Source organism: Pelmatolapia mariae, linkage group LG8 (genome assembly GCF_036321145.2).
Source record: "Pelmatolapia mariae isolate MD_Pm_ZW linkage group LG8, Pm_UMD_F_2, whole genome shotgun sequence".
NCBI classification, from domain to species: domain Eukaryota; kingdom Metazoa; phylum Chordata; class Actinopteri; order Cichliformes; family Cichlidae; genus Pelmatolapia; species Pelmatolapia mariae.
Window position 1 is genome coordinate 15,299,155 of NC_086234.1, and position 16,806 is coordinate 15,315,960.

Consider the following 16,806-nt stretch of genomic DNA (forward strand, 5'->3'; position numbering starts at 1 on the left):
TCGATAGGCCACGTAAAACCAGAGTCATGATAAACAAGATATACACGGCGTTTTTTCCTCAATAGTTTCGCCACGTTAGCGTTAGCAAGCACTCTCTGCTTATGAGCAAAAAACCAAAACAAAACGGGAAGTTTTAGGAGTGACGGCGAGAGAGAGAGAGAGAGAGAGAGAGAGAGAACAGAAAAAGAGAGAGAGCGAGTTTTGAGATGTGAGATTTGTGACGTTTAGCGTGTTTGGAGTGTGTAGTTAATGTGTTGTCTTGTGTAGTTAGTGTGTAGTGTTGTGGATAGTTTTGTGTTGTGTGTTAGAACAATGTGGCGACTGCTGTCTCCAGGTAGAAAAAGGAGTGATACACCTGCTGCTGTCAGACCTGCAGGTATCAGGCTGTGATGTTCTCCTTTATAGTGGACAGAAATTATTGGAGTGGCACAAATAATTTGTGGCATCTTATTGAAGAACAGCTGATTGTTCTGTAAATAGTTTGAAATGGTTATTTAAAAAAAGGGTAAAAGGTAAATGGATGCAAATAACTTTGTTGTTTGCAAAACTTGTGCATAGGATTTTAAAATTGACAATTAATATTTGCATTTGAAGTTATGAAATATGATTCATTAAACATGTTTATGGTTGTTACAGTAAAAATATAACTTTTTCTACTCTGATTTTATGTTTTTTTGTCTGATTTTACATCAATTCTGGTTATACAGTATGACAAAATGAAAACATGACTGTAAATTCAGGCACGTGAGGTTGTGCTAAAAAGAATGATACCAAACAAGGCAAAGCAAATAGTTTTTAAAGGTAAAATGTGGAGGGAAAATCAAGAGTAGCAAAAAAATGGCCAATTATACCGTGGACGCCAGAGGTTTAAACGTTTTTTTTTTTTGTTTTTTTTAAAGTAACGCAATAGTTACTTTTCCAAGTAATTAATTACTTTTAGAATATTGTAACTCAGTTACTAACTCAGTTACTTTTTTGAAGAACTAGTAACTATAATTGAATTACTTTTTCAAAGTAACTTGCCCAACACTGATGATGAGTTACATTGGTTACAAACATGTATAGCCTTCCTGCTATTGCTTTGGTCCCCAGCAATGTTGTATTGCACTTTTTTAAGTTTCACTGTCATTCTTTCTGTCTGTAGACAAGATGGCAACAAATACAGACTGCAATTTGGTGGCAACTAAAGCAATCGTAAGGAGGTTTGTGGTATAGCACACTCTTTGCAACCCACTGAACCTACCGACAGCCAGCAACCTTAAATGACAACTCAAGTTGGTTGGGGAATACGTAACCAACTAAGGCAGTATGGCAGATAACTACCAAATGGTTAAAAAACACAATAAATATATAAATAAAGTACTAGAATTTCAAAGACACTACAAAGACAGGAATTAAAAGCACAAGGGACAAAACGAAGGAAAGGCATTGCCCAAATAAAACAGGATGTAAAAAAACCACACAGCAGCAACAACATACAATACAGTGAGTAAATACAGTAATGCACTGGGAAAACAAGGAAATGAGAACACTATAAATACAAGAGTCTGTGACGAAAGAGGAACCAAAATTGAACAAACTTAAAACAAGAACCTGACACCGTGGTACTGAAAAGGACCCAGACAAGCTGCTGGTTGCATTAAGCACAATCAAAACCCATGTGGATAGAAAGATAGTACGAGTCCTTTATGACAAACAACTGTTTATCAAGTCTAAAAATCTTTAAACAGGATATTTTGAAAAGCTCCCACCCACCTCTGGAACAGACACAATCATTGTGTGGTTGTTGAACTGATATGAACTGCAAAAAAGTGGTTCATACACCACTACTGTATTTAATCATTAACAATGAATAAACTCTGCCTCGCTTTGCTATAGTTTGCCTTTTGTCTCTCTCTGCTCTCTTCTCCCTCCCCTCACCCCCACCCAGTCAGGGTGGATGGGTGCTCCTCCCTGGGTCTGGTTCCTATAAAAAGGGAGTTAAAAAAAAAAAAAAGGAGTTCTTCCTTCCCGCTGTCACCACAAGCTCACTGATAAGCTGTCATGTGATTACTGGGATTCTTTACCTTATAATATGAAGAACCTTGAGGTAACTGCTGTTGTAAATTGGCAATATATGAATGATTGAATTGAATTGAATTTAAATGAAGGCCACTGCTTGCACATTTTCAGATCTTTGTAAACTTAACTACAAGCTGTCTGTCTATCAGTGATCCCTGCAGGCATGGGCATGTCTAAAGGGGGGAGGAGGGAGGATAAGCTCCGCTGCCTAATTGGGTTTAAAGTTATTACGACTACTTGGATGCTGCTAGAGTTGTCCTGAAAGAGAGTTTGTTATTGCTCATGATTGACACCCTTACCAAACAACCCCATACGTATTTCATCTTATACTGAGATTAAAAAAATCTTCACTGGTGAGCTAAACAATGTGTCAGTATAGCCATAACCACTCCTGTGTCTTTGCTCTACATCAAAATATGAAGCCTATAGCTCCTTATTAGTGGACTGAACATTTATTTCCTGTCCTTCTTTAAGCTTTCATAATTTTTTTCCTTTTCTCTTTCTGGGCAGATCTTTGCAATGCATCACACAACGGAGCATAGTAATAGTGCATGTGCTGATGTATTCACATGTTGCCTCTCACATGTGAGGGAGTGAATAATGAGGCATGCCCCGTGGTTAACATGGAGTAAGTAGGTGTTAACTATGACAGATTGTGCTGCCACTAGTGACCATGGCTGATCAGTCAGATAGCCTTCACCTCCCTTCTCCTCAATTATTTCACAGTCACATAACTGTACGGGTGGCAATAAATCTCACATCTCATTTAATGTGGTTGATTTCACCTCTAATGTCATAGCAGCTTCAATTTCACTTAGTCAGATACTTTTTTTTTTTTTTAGAAAAACTCCAGCTAACAATGAGTGAGCTTGCAACAGAAGCCACACATAGACGTGCGCTAGTTGGGTTCCAAAATGAGATATTAAACATTTAAACAATCAAAAGTGGCACCTGCTTTATACTGTAGCTAATTGTTCAGTGTCCCTATTCACTGCTAAAAACAAGAAGAAGAGTCGATGATTTTGGTTTTCCGTTAATATTTTTGTTTCCCTTAACTTAATAAATTGTATATTTTTATGTTTTTCTTTTATTTAAGTCTGAAAACATCGTGTATAAAACCAGAATGATGAGCTATATCATCATACTATAAAGAGTTTAAAATGAAACTCTGAAATGTATTTACAAACTACTTTTGGTAAGTAATTGAAGACAAAAAAGCTAAAGAGCTAGCATAAATTTATAGCCTGTAAAATGGGAGTCTATAGGAAGGAAACCACTGTCACTCATTTATTGTAGGGCATACATGGAATGACATCTATCACAAGGAAATATCTACTGGGCTGTGACAGACATCTATGATGGAAAAAAAATGTGGGTTGGAATTCTTCTCTGTCTGCAGTGTTGCATTTTAATAGGCTATATGTTTCCCTGAAAATTCAAAATTCATTCACTTCAAGTCTACTTTGGTCCATTTTGTTAACAGCAGGTATTCAGGAGTAATGGACACATTTATAACACGTTCTTGCAAGTAGCTGGCATGGACTCAAACCCATACCACTGTTAGCTCCGACCAGGGCTCTCCATTCTCAGTGAATTCCCTACATTAAAATTTCAGACTTATATAACCTGCCTCTGTCAGCCTAGTGAACTAATTCCTACCCTCGCTGTGCAGACCTGACATACTGCCCTGGAACAGGCTTGCACGCAATCCACAGCTGCCAACACTGCTTAAACGTTGTCACCTGAGTCTAGCTGCAACGCTGCTGATCCAATGATCTGCAGAGCACTGATCGGCACACACGGGACTTGGGCACAAAGCTCCATTTCAGTCATTATTTCATAACTTATTAATGAATTGACTGAATAAATTTGCAAATGTGTAATCCAGTGATTGCAGCTGGTGAAAGCAGATCCTGCGTTGTTATATGTTACAGTTTGTTAAAGAAGATTCGGATCCTTGGTTTATTCCCATCAGAGAGTTTTGATATTAAATAATTTGTGAGAATATTTACACTAAACACATGACAAACAAGTGAAAAGCAAGTAAGTCAACAATAATGCAAAAGTGCAGTTGTCTGAAGGAACATTTAAAAAAAAAACTCAACTGCTTTCTTAAATGAACATTGCCTTGAAAAACAAGGTCATGAGTATTATACGGGATAGCAACAGAGAAACACTTACCATCTTCAAAACACTTCAAATCTGACAGCTTTGTTAAATATTAACAACAGCGGGGAGAATGAAGAATGGACGGGGGAGAACACACGGGTGAACGGGTGAAAATAATTGGTCGTAAAGTTTTCGGTCAGTTTTAGGTTGTGGGAAAGGGAGCAGGAGAAAAACAGAGAAGGAAACTGTTGGAGGGAAATAGGTGACAAACTAAGCATTTTCAATTATCTTCTTAGTCACAGCGTGTTCATCAAACATACATCAACTCCTGTACATCAAAGAACATTAAGTTGCTAATGCTCTGAAAAAAGGGGAAAAAAAATAAATCCACTATGTTTTTATGTCGTGAAAACAAAGAGTATTGCTCCAGTTTGACATGACACAGCCGACAAAACGGCTCAGATAACAGTCTGCTGATCCTACTAAAATCTTACTGCTTGTCTAGGATTCCACTTGATGCTCAGTCGTGCCATATTGTCTTTCAAGAAAAGTCTGAATGAGGCTCAGTTGAAGCTACTCATTATAATACGTTATTATGTAAAGATATGTTAATTCCCAACAAGATGTTTTGTAATCTGGAATGTGGGGAATTTTGGCAGTAAGGGACTAAACAAAAGGTCCGCAACCTTCAAACTGCAAGGATTTAAGAAGTTGCTGCATATTTAAGCTTGGTGTCAAGTCTCCAAAACTGGCATTTAATATGAATAGTTATGTTGGTCTGTCTCTATTTCCACAATTTGTCAATTTATGTTCTTGTGTATTACTTCACACAAATTCTCTTTCCGTGACCTTAAAATATTGTAGAATTCATTTAAAATGTTAAACTATTCAAATTAAATCACCGGTAAGAATCTGTAAGATTCGGTACTGAATAAAGATGGCCAAGTTTATTTCAGCTTCTTTGTGTTTTTATTTGTTTTCTCAACAAAGGAAAAGTCCAACTCCTAAATTATTAAAATTCATCCTGCAATGCGCAGCATATCAATTCCATATTCTCAGTCCATTTGTCATCAGCATGTCCTGGTTCCTCAACGTGGTTGAGGGTCTGGCCTGGGGATCCCTACTAGTCACATAACCTGGCCCGTGATTTGAACCTATTGCCAACACATCCAGCAGAAGCACCAGAATAGAGGCGAAGCGTGATTTAAGTGACTATGAGTGTAGCATGACTGTTGGTATTTCAGAAAACACCGATCTATAGGGATTTTCTCACGCATTCATTTCTCCAAGAAACAAAATATCCAGTGAGCGGCAGCTCTCTGGGCAAAAATGTCTTGCTGATGAGAGAGATCACAGGAGAATAGCCAAACTACTTTGAGCTTACAAGAAGGTAATTACAACTAACTTAGACAGAAGAGCATTTCAGAATGCACAACATGTCAAACCTTAAAGTAGATGAAGTGCACCAGGTGCAGCTGAGGCTACAATTCACACAGGCTCAGCTGAAGATTGGAAAAATGCTGCCTGGTTTGAGGAGCCTGCGTACTGATTGGAGAATTCGGAACAAGATGAGTATACAATATGAAAGCATGGATCCATCCTGCCTTGTAACAATGGTTTGAGCTTGTGGCAGAGGTGTAATGGTTGAGGGATCATTTCTTGGCACACTTTCAGCCCCTCAGTACCAACTGAGTGTTGTTAAATGTGCCCATCCCTTTGTGACCACAGTGTACCCATCTGATGGCTGCTTCCAGAAGGATAATGTGCAAAGTCTCAAACCTCAAATAATCTCTAATTGGTTCAATCAAATGGCCTCTACAGTCACTAGATCTCAGTCAAATAGAGCAGCTTTAGGGATGTGGTGTAATGGGAGATATCATGGATGTGCAAACCGGCAGCAATTGCTATCATGTCAATACGGACCAAAATCTCTGAGGAATGTTTCCATCACCTTGTTGAATCTATGCAATGAAGAATTAATGCAGATCTGAAGATAAAAGGGGGCCAAACCCAGTCTATATACACACATCTGGGATTAAAAAGGTTTTATCTATTTTTATATCGACTGTAATTTAGTAGCTGGTCTCTTTAGGCATACCTGTTGGACAGATCCAGGTTAGCTGGACCTCCATTTCCATCTGTTGTGTTGTGCCAAAAATAACCAGTAGCAGCCCTTCTAGCAGAAGCAAACATGTGCAATTCCCAGAATGTCTAACTATTGATTTAACTCAAACCACTTTATTTACCACACAGGTCCAAATGAGTAACGTTAAGGCGGCAACAGTATTACAATGTTTTCCAAAAGTAGCTGGAAAAGTTTATGAATTTATAAAAAGTGAAACTATTTTGAAGCCTCCTGTGATCCAGTTTTAACTTTTTCGGAACAAAACTTTGTTGCTGGGCAATATTTAGCCGACTACACGAAAAGTAGAGTGAGCGGTGAGAAAAAAAAAAGACATGGAAGAGAGGAGGAAGAGAGAGAGAGATGGTGGAATCAGTTTGATGCCAAGAGCTGTGCGCTGACCCTGATTAAATGCCTCCCCTAACTCACTGGGTCCACTGATAAGACCAATACACTCTGGGCAGTGTGCGCGTTGTGTGTGCGTGCATGTTCAGGAGCCAGAGCAGGCGATAAGGTGTGTCTACACATGTGCATGCAGAAGACTGTGTGTGTGTGTGTGCCTATGATCGTGTGTGTCCCAACACCAATTCTCCTGTGTAAACATGCTGACCTGGCACAACACCAGTAGACACTTTGAAGTTGGCAATAGGCACTGTAATCTCCCTCCTTCTCTCTCTCACAGAGCCAGAGGGGAGACTTAACACTGGAAACCTTCTGTGGCTTAGCATGTGGCCGCAAACACACAGACGCCCACACACGCATACACAAAAACACTCTCTATTGTTGCAGATGGTTGTGTATTCTGTCCCTGACACAGAAAACAGCAAATTAATCACAAATAAATGCATAAATAAATCAAATCTCACTCAGACCCTGTGCTTTGTTTTATTTATGTCAGTTACTTTTTTTTGCAGACGTGTGTGTGTGAGTTAAAAGTGACTACCACTCTGGAGTGTATCACACTACAGCCCCAGAGCATCTTCAGATCTTAAATGAGAAATGCTAACGATCATCTGTGACTGTCCAAATGCAGCAAATTCTCGGAGAAAGCAAGACTTCATCGATAATAGGTAATATATATAAAGCGTTTGCCTTGTAATAAATAACACATCCTATACAGCATGTAATAATAATACATGAAAACATATCCTTCACTTTACAGAAGAGCTAAAAGAGTATCTGAGGCACAGCAGAGGGTTATGTTTGGAAGGGAATGCACAGCTGTTGAATTATTTATCTCTATCTATTAAAGATTTTCCAGATGCCTGAGTAAAAGAAAGTATTGCCTATGCTTACGGACAATATTTAAAGGATCACTGTTTAACCGTCCACAAATTTTCTGTTACTCTCACCGCCCTTATAGTTATTTTCAACTGCAGCAGGCAGATATTTGCAGCAAACCCCCAGAAAACACAAAACCCCCAGAAATAAGTATGCTCAGCATCTAAAACTGATACAGTTAACAACTAACCAGTGACCACAACGGCTTTTGTAACTGTTGGATGCTTCATTAACTTCCAGAAATCGAAGTTTACAGTGCTGTTATGTAAAGATGTGTTGTTCACTACTTGTTTGTCCTCTCCCCACTGCCTAAAAAGCAGTTTTCGGAGGATGAACGCTACATGAATTACACTAAGGCATAGATCTCTGTGAGATTACGAATATTAATCTCACGTCACAAATAACACATTTCACGTTGTGGCCTTTAAAAGTAGACCCTAAATACTCACCTTTGAATCCGGCAACTTTGTGCCAAGTTTCTGGCCAAGTGTGAACTTCATTTTTTTGCTTACTTTTGGTCTCCACCCTTACAAACATGTAACTGATTTACTCTGATTGCTTGTTACGTCTTTGCGCCACGTGGTGTTGAGCAGAAAGGATGAAGTCTTCTGTTTTTTCACTCAAAACAGCCAGCTGCTGCTCCCGAAATGAACATCGATTACAAAGGTAAGGTCTGAAAAACCACATCAATAAGTTTAAGTCTAAGATGCTCTGGAAAGCTGCAATGTCTTTATAAAATGCTCTTTGCATTTGTCACTACCAGTGACACTTCAGTCATGGCATGTAGCCATTTTATCTTTTTGCCCAAATCAAAATATTGACTGGAACAGCTATAAATGTAACTGCATGTTAACAATAGAAGGTGTAAATATATCATTTTGTAATTAACTCACTATTGAGCATCCTGTCAGGTATGTCTGCTCACTGTCAGGGTTTATGCAAAGAAGCTGCAAACCTGACTCTCTGCAATTAGGTTCACCAAATGGTGATAATTTAATCCCTTACATATGGATTTATATCCAGGAGCCCATTTCTTTTATACTATTTCCATTTTATCGATGTTACCTCTCAGTCTTGTCTATATGGTGTCCATTTACATTAATGTGAATGGGATTTACACTAAAATCTTCATGTTGTCCCTGAGATGCTGTTAGACTCAGAAATAAATGGGATTCTGACCTCAAATAACTGCTGCAGCTGTGTTTTGAGAACACTGATGAAAAAGGATGCTGCCCTAGGTGGATGCAACATGGGTGAAAGGCTGGTACTTCATTAAGTCATTGCCCATTGGTTATGTCCTATTTTTAAAATCTCATCCACACTACACTAAAAAGATTGCTATTGAACTAACTGTTGTTGGCCATGTATCATTGCATCAATATGTCAAATTATGAGTAAGTATCCACACCGGAGGTGGTGAATCCACGTTGGAAACATTGTACCGTGTCTACCATGTCTAAGACTCATTGAGAAATTCTCTCTAAATTGCGTCCAGGACTGGAGAGCTTTAGGAGCCCCTGATCAGATAGAAAGCTACTCAGGGTATTAAACTGGGGCAAGGGGTTCTCAGAACTTTTACCACACAGGATTAAAATTAGTTTTATTTAATCTCACCCTGAGACTCACACTAGTAAAGTTGCAAGTGCAGGAATCCATAACCAACAACTAAAAACTAATTTTTGACCCAGTTTAAGAAATTGCAAGTCTTGTGGGAACTGATATTTGGGGTGGGACATTAAGGTAAGCATAACAACAACTACATTTGAATTCACTTGGCTTGTTTTTCCTTTTCTTTACTCTTTTTGTTTGTTTTGTTTTGCTTAAAAAAAACCCTTGCCTGTTAGAATTATTAAAAGTGGTTGCTTGTTTTGCACAGTTCAATCAAATTTGCAACACCCTTCATAAGTAATAAACAAAATGAAAATTTGGCCACAAAGAAAATAAGTTCGACAGCTTTTGCTAATTTGTCTCTTTGTTTCTCCTGCCTGCGTTGCCAGATATGCAGATTCCAGGCAGTGTTTTGGCAAGCTGGCAGATAATCCTGTTAGGCACAATCAGCTTGGTTGTATTGTTGAATATAAACTCAATCTTTCAGACAGAATAACAAAATGTCAATAAGGATCAGCACATCTGCACTGAAGCCGGAGCATAACAATTGAAGTCGGGCAAAACTTTACCCAGTGTGAAGTGCCCACATAAGAATAAAGCAAATAAGCTCAAGTAAACTCTTGCTTGCATCTTTGTCTTTATTGCTGTGAATAAATAAAACATTCACAGAATAGACTGGCATCCAATATGCATTTCATTATGTTGGGCACCATGTTTGACTTCTTCATAAGCGTGCTGCCAGCAGTGAGTTTTCTGTATTCTCCGCTGACTGCACAGCAATTAACTGTTGTAGATCTGCTAGAACTGTCTGAAATCATAAATAGCTATTTCTTACTTAGGAAAAAAAAGCTAGAATGTGATAATATACACTCGCTGTCCACTTTATTAGGTACACCTTGCTAGTGCTGATTCAGAACCTCTTTGTGTTCAGAAGTGCCTTAATTCTTTCTGGCACAAATTCAACAAGGTACTCGAAACATTCCCTAAAGACTTTGATCCATATTGACACAACAGCATCACGCAGCTTCTGCCAATTTTCAGTAACACATCCATGTAAATCTCCCTTTCATACCTGAAGGTGCTCTGTTGGATTGAGATCTGGTGACTGTGGAGGCCACAGTGAACCTATTGCCATTTTCAAGAAACCAGTTTGAAATTATTTGAGTTTTGTGACATAGCATGTTATTCACGCAGCCATCAGAAGATTATTACATTGTGGTCACAAAGGGACATTCAGGTAGGATGTGGCATTTGATTCTCAGTTGGAACTATGGGGCCTAAAGTGTGCCAAGAAAATATCCCGAACACCATTACACCAGCAGCAGCCTGAACATTTGATAAAAGGCATTGTTGTTGTTATAACCGTACCATTCTAATGTGGCAGGAGAAATTGAGACTCTGTATATCAGAGAACGTTTTTTTCAGTATTCTGTTGTTCAGCTTGAGTGAAGTTAAGCCTCAGTTTCCTGTTCTTCGTGTTTTGACAGGAGTGGTGTGCAGTTCTGCTGCTGTAACCCATCTGCTTCAACATGCTGTGTATTCAAATATGCTCTTCTGCATACCTTGGTTGTAACATGTAGTAATTTGAGTTAGTATCGCCTTCCTATTAGCTCAAAGTCTGGTTATTCTCCTCATATGTCTGGCATCAATAAAGCATTTTGCCCAGAGAACTCCAGCTGGATGTTTTTCTCTTTTTTTGATCATTCTCCGTAAACCCCAGCGATGGCTGTGGGGGAAAATCCCAGTAAATCAGCAGTTTCTGAAATACTCAGACCAGCCAGTCTGGCACCAGCAGCCATGCTGCATTCAAAGTCACTTAAATCATCCTTCTTCATTTTGATGCTTGGTTTGAACTTCAGCAGGTCGTCTTGACCATGTCTACATATCTAAATGCACCGAGTTACTGCCATGTGATTGCCTGATTAGACATTTTTCTTGAGGAGCAGTTGAAGAATTGTAGCTAATGAAGTGTGGCGTATAAACCAAAAATGGTTTAGATTTGCTGCAACTACTCATGTGTGCAGATGCCAGACTATATCAGAGAGGCTATATCTATAACAGCTTATTGTGTGCATTATGCCAAATATATAATACATCCCAGCAAACAACTGTGTTTGAAAGAAGCACTGAAAATGAGTCCTGTTGAACAAAAGAAACAAATACCCAAGCTCTTTTAATCGTGGGGTGTATTTAAAAATCATTTGTAGGCATAAAAATTGGATCCAGTCAACTGTTAATACACAGGCACTGAAGAGAGTATAGCACGTTCACAAAATCTCTAATAGGATCTGGTAGAGAACATATGCTTTTGATTTCCACAAGGAATTGGTGAATGTCTCCAAAGGCTGCACATACCTCTACACATGCATAGAAACTGCAGATCTCAGCAATATGAATAGTCAGGCCTGCTTACACAAGTGTGGCTAATTCAATATGACATCTTTCTAATAGGTAGTCTGGCCTCTTGGGGGGTGGGGGGGTGGGGGGGGGACTGGGCTAAATGCAGAGTGAGCAGATATTACAAGTGTGAGGTGTTGATGTAAATAAAACTATAATAATAATAAGGCTTTTTTTTGCAATTATAGTTAGTGTTGAGATTAATAAAGGGAATCAAAAGATTAAGCCCTTCTAGCCCTCGCAAGAAATTGGGACGAAACAAAACCATCCCACAACGCCCTGTTTGGAAATAAATCAGATGATTAAGTCGCACTGATATCTGTGTCAGTTATGATCAAAGAGAGTAAGAAATCACGATGCAGTAACTGCAACTGTCTTATACAACCGCTCTGTTTGTTGAAACATGTAGGCAGAACAGGTGTTAGTCTAAGAATTAGTCTCCCTTAAGGAGTGGTGTGAGTCAGGCACAAAAAGTGAAACGGTGCTGGTGCATGGATTGAAACGTTGCAAGGAAATGCAAATATCTGTTTGAGCATTTAAGTGAAGGTCGTGAAAGGTGCTTTTTAAAATGCACCGATGTTTGGAGGCATACTCTCCTGTCTTTACGAAAACGGAACTTAAGAGCCAAAATATCCTTTGACACAGGGAAAGGTGAGGTGCACGACGAATGAGGGTGCTAAACCCAGACTTTCATTCCCAGTTGAATGTGACAGTTTAATCAGTCCAGATAATTCCCAAACTCCAGATAATTACCATTTACATGTTGGTAGGCTGTGCAAGGTCAAAAAGCTTCTGTGATGAAATCTTAAATGAAGAAGTGGAAACTTTAGTGTCAAACCTTTTGACCAAAACTGTGGTTAAGGTGTGAATTTAAGACAGCTGGTGGGGTCGGAGTATTTTTAAGCATTTTATTGTTGCTGGAGTGCGTGATACTGTTGGTGGAGCATTTCCAGGTGTCTGTAATGATATGAGTGTAAAGCTCTTACACCTATGAGAAACTGTGTAGAAATCAGCATAACCAGTTGCCCTCCTGTTCAACACTAAACAACAAACTGGTCTCACAACTGCTGTAATGATGAAATTCAGGCACACTGCCAGGTGAAAAATGGCAGCACAGTGGTGTAATGGTTAGTACTGTTGCCTCACAGCAAGAAGGACCTGGATTTGGATCCACTGGCTAGCTGAGACCCTTCTGTGTAGAGTCTGCATGTTCTCTACATGTACTCTGGCTTCCTCCCGCAAGTGCATAGATGTGAAAGTTAGTATGATGTATGGATGGCTGGATGGATGGCAGCAATCTAATAAGCTATTAATGTGAAGAATGTGGTGCAGCATTTCTAACACAGACCTTTGACAAACAGCGAGCAACAGCTGCTGGAGATGGTGATATCAAGCTCAAACACCAGAGACCGAAACATTTCCCATAGACGATCACATTCTTGAGATCCATTTGGCTTTCTGCTTCATCATGTGTGAAATTCATGTTGGTACCATATGAAACATTTTCTATTGATTTTTTAATAGCTCCTCTCAAACTTTTGACATTTAATGCATTTTTAATAGCTCAAGTAAAAAAAACCAACTTTTTATTGCAGTGGATTGTACTGTACAGAGCCGAAGAACAAAACTCTGTAAGATCCAGATCCATGATATGATGACATCACCTCGCATTTGTGTCAAAACACGACAACTGAAAGAGATAAGCACTGGGAGTAGCACGACTAATGTAGCGCACCTAATTGTGAACCTTGGGATTCAGAGCAGGAGGAGTTACCTTGCCAGAAGGTGTGTTTGAATTTTCTGAGTCTCAAGGACCCCGGATTGAGAACCACTGCAAAAACTGGACGGAAAGCATCAATTAAGTATCGCCAGATTTGAAATGATAATCCCTCAACTCAGCAGAGCTTTGTCTCTCTGACAGCACAGAAGAGCTTCTGTCAGTCAAATCACAAAATACTCAGAATGTCTAGTCCAGGTTACTTGGAAAAGACATGCTTATTTTCCTCAACAGTTTGAGAAGACACTTGTAAAACAAAAATGGATTTGAGCAAAAAGTCTAAAGGTAAAGATCACATTAACATTTTTAGAACAACAAATATTTGTGCTTAATTGAATCTGTGCTTAATTTTTTCTACACCTTAATTCGAACACAAGAACAATGAAGTGTTTTGACCAGTGTAAGAATTAAGCTTTAAGCAGTAAACACATTTTATTTCTCATGTGTGTTGCTTTCTCATGATTTTTGATGATTTAAGCAAGGCAAATGCAATGTAAGGTTAATGATCACAGTGTAAGTGCTAAACTAAAATAACTAAGTTAAAAATAAAGAAAAATATTTTTGGGGGAGAAAAGGTGAAGGAAAAATGGGGCTTTGTTAAATGGAGAGGAGGTTAAAGCAAACTTGTTCTGCACTAATAAGTAACTAACTTAACAACAACAAAACACACAGTGAAACATGACTTCATAGAAAATCTCCCATTTGTAGGCAAGGACTAAGCCACAGTTATTTAAATCGAAGTCCTGGTGCCTCTGTCATCCAGCGTGACTAACAGGATTTGACATGGTGAGGAGTGGATGGGTCCCAGGTTCACAAAACACATTCTGTCTGTCTGACCCTCTCTACACACACACACACACACACACACACACACACACACACACACACACACACACACACACACACACCTGCCTGTGTGTCTGCATATTTACAGGAAGCCACACGAAAGCAATGCCACATAATCCACTGAGTACACTGTTACACAGCCTCTTAACTTGGCTTCACAATGGCACCGCAGCAATTCTGTTTTTTGTCATTACTGATTGCCTACCTCTACCTGTGTGTGCCAGCCACTCTCATACATGACTGAGCAAGAGTCCCATAATACAAAGGTTAATATGATGACACGGGTTTAGGTTTATTATGCAATTATGGGAACATAAGAATCAAGATTAAAAGAAAAAAAAAAAAACCACAGAACCATATTGTACCCGTTACACACACTTTACATCACTCCTAGCTCATGCCACCTCTGACTTTCTCCCCTGGCTATCTGCTTTGTGTTTAGGAGGCGACAGCTTGCAGTAATTTAAAGTAATCGGATGATTCTCTTTCTTTCCATAATCCGAGACACACAGGCTGCTGTGAGGTAACCTGCTTTGGACGGGACCGCTGCAATAGGCAGTCGACAGACAGCCCACGTACTGTAGCGTGGACGCTACTTGTTGAAAATAAATTACACTCTTTCAGACGGCATGAGAGCGATCTCTTACAAGGTAGTGTCGGGAACACTGCCGCTCTGTTAGGAAAGTGACTTACAGACCACGTGGTTAAGATGGGTTTTTAACCTCAAGACCAACATAAATACAACTTAATTCACTTTATCCACCTTAATCGCGTGAAAAAAATACCCATAAACAAGCATGGTGCTGGTGACATTAAAGAAATTACTGAAATTTACTATTACTCTTATTAAGATCACAGCCAGAGAATCATAATCAATAGCTCGGTGATATCTGAACTAGACTAAAGCTCTGGAGTGCTTACAAATATGTAGAGTCGTCTTGAATAAAGCCGACGTCAGTTTACTAAACCAGCATTAATAATCCCATCAGCCAGTTTCAGCACCACGGACAGCGAATCTTCTCACTGGTCCATAAACATAGTATTCAAAGTACTTTATGATACTGTATTTTGGACTTTTTTCAGTGCAGGTGTCATATTATGCCTATAGCCTATAACCCCCCCCCCCCCCCCCCCCCCATTTTGGTAGCAGAAGGGATGTTTTGTCTCCACACAAACGCGCATTGCTTCATCTCTTCCCACTCCCCCAAAGAAAGAAAATATACCCCTGTGGAGGGGTTTGAACTGTGTGGGTTTATAATGCTCTGGAAATAGAAACAGCAGCCAGGAGCAGAGCAAATACATGAAACAGAAGCGGTGCCTTTGGGTGACTAAAGTCACCACACACACACACACACACACACACACACACACACACACACACACACACACACACACACACACACACACACAATAAGTCAGAGATGTTTCAGGCAGTAAAGTAACACGGGCTCCGACTGGATGCACTGTACGACTTACCGTGTCGTCCTCGTTGAAGCCATATGTTTCACACACAAATCTACTTTTCCGCACACTGTTGCTGTCTGTGGGCCGCGGTAACACACAGCCCGGTGGAAAAAATCCAGGAAATAACATCCACACAACTCATCCACCCGCCTCGGTTAAGGACTGACCCCACTTTTGTGTGTGTTGAGGGGGGAAGAAGAAAATCCCGTTGCCGGTCCCTTCAAGACGAGAGAAACATCGAGTAGTTTATTTTCAAGTCACAAAAAAGAAAGAAAGAAAAGGAGGAAGAAGAAAAAGAAGCAATGCTCTTCATGCCATGCTCTTCGCCTTCGTGTGGTAAAGATAGTCTTCCTCTGCTCTAGTCTCCTTTAGTTTAAGTCCCCAGTGTGGGAGTCACAAGGTAACTACGAGCTCTGTAGGAGAGACAGAGTAACAGTATATGTGCTCTAATGTTCTCCCTTGCTTTCCCAGCCAAAGAGCGGGAGAGAGAGAGGGGGGGAGAGAGAGGGAGGGAGACCGAGCGACACCAGCTGAAGGAAGAGAGAGGCGATGCGCAGTCAGAGAAAGAATATTTGTCTTATGGTAGCAGTGCAAGTACCGCAGGAGCAGCAAGCGGCAGAGATGGTGATCGGTGCACCGTCGGTGCGCCGTAATCTAATTATCTCAACGGCAAAAAGCGCCCGGATTAGCGGGTGGTTGCTCTGCTGTGTCCCGCTGCTCTGCTCTGGTCTTTGCGTCGCATGGCGGAGAGGGGAGCATAGGAGCGCTATCAGACTATCCTATCAAATTTTAATTAGTCAGTACTCTCTCATACTCACTCACTTAAAAAAGCAAAGCAAAACAAAACAAAAAAACAAAACAGCAAATGACAGAAAAAGATACAAATAATCATTCGAGACAGCACATCACTTTCCTGCCCTGAAATCAAATGCCTTTTATTTGGATACTCAGAGGTAAAAACAAACAAAAATCGTCCTGATTATGTTTCTGTTTCTTTTGGCATTGCAGCAAAGGTCATTCTACAGGTGCGCGGTTCCATATTAAAAAGGCACACCTTGCCAACTGTGCAGGACCGGGTGAACTTTAATTCCCTACGTGCATTGTGGAAAGAGACACCAGTTAACCGCTGGATTTCATGCTT

At 39.9% G+C, this 16,806-nt stretch overlaps 1 protein-coding gene across 1 annotated transcript in view; it reads right to left on the minus strand.

The window, feature by feature from the left end:
• Positions 1–16,236, minus strand: part of LOC134633885 (protocadherin-15-like) — a 230,463-nt gene extending 214,227 nt beyond the window's left edge. The window contains exon 1 of the mRNA XM_063483036.1: positions 15,678–16,236. The gene's annotated coding sequence lies outside the window, so the exon portion shown is untranslated. The remainder of the gene's footprint in view (positions 1–15,677) is intronic.
• Between the last annotated feature and the right edge of the window lie 570 nt (positions 16,237–16,806).